Genomic DNA, 531 nt, shown 5'->3' with positions numbered 1-531 from the left:
CCCCCCCCGCCAGCCCTTGCCAGGGTCCTTCCACTACCACAGTCAACAGGCTGGCTTTACTGACAGCTCCCCACAAGCAGGCTAGAGCTGGACTGGACCCAGGAGCAACTCCATCTCTTAGAGGCATGACTGCAGGGGCGTTTATTCCTGTGCACAAATGAGCCCCGTGGAACCACGAGGCTGCCGAGCCACATGGAGAGGAGAGGGCCTGGCCCAGGACGGCTCAGCCTTTAGGGGTTTGGGTCTATTTTTAGGAGGAGTTTGAACTTGGTACTGAAGTATGACCTACGTACAGTGTGCAAGTCACAGTGCAATGCTTGATGGGTTTTCATGAACTGCAAGTCCTCGTGTACCCAGAGCACCCACATCAAGCAGCAGGTGTTCCCTGCACCCAGGTACCCTCTTGTGTGAGCCCAGAAACCAGGGCTCAGGCCTTGCACTACAGGGGCAGGCGTGGGCACTTCTGCAGCCCCGCTTCTGCCTCTGGTTGAGCCCCTGCAGCCCTCTCGCGAAGCAGCTCTTGGCAGTGAA

At 58.2% G+C, this 531-nt stretch overlaps 1 protein-coding gene across 1 annotated transcript in view; it reads right to left on the bottom strand.

The window, feature by feature from the left end:
• The window catches only part of POR (cytochrome p450 oxidoreductase), a 28,412-nt gene that overhangs the window by 2,909 nt on the left and 24,972 nt on the right, over positions 1 to 531 (bottom strand). The window lies entirely within an intron of this gene.

This window comes from Lipotes vexillifer, unplaced genomic scaffold (genome assembly GCF_000442215.2).
Source record: "Lipotes vexillifer unplaced genomic scaffold, Lipotes_vexillifer_v1.1 scaffold12, whole genome shotgun sequence".
NCBI lineage: Eukaryota > Metazoa > Chordata > Mammalia > Artiodactyla > Lipotidae > Lipotes > Lipotes vexillifer.
The sequence above is the reverse complement of the archived record's forward strand: the minus strand, read 5'-3'. Positions and strand labels throughout refer to the sequence as shown.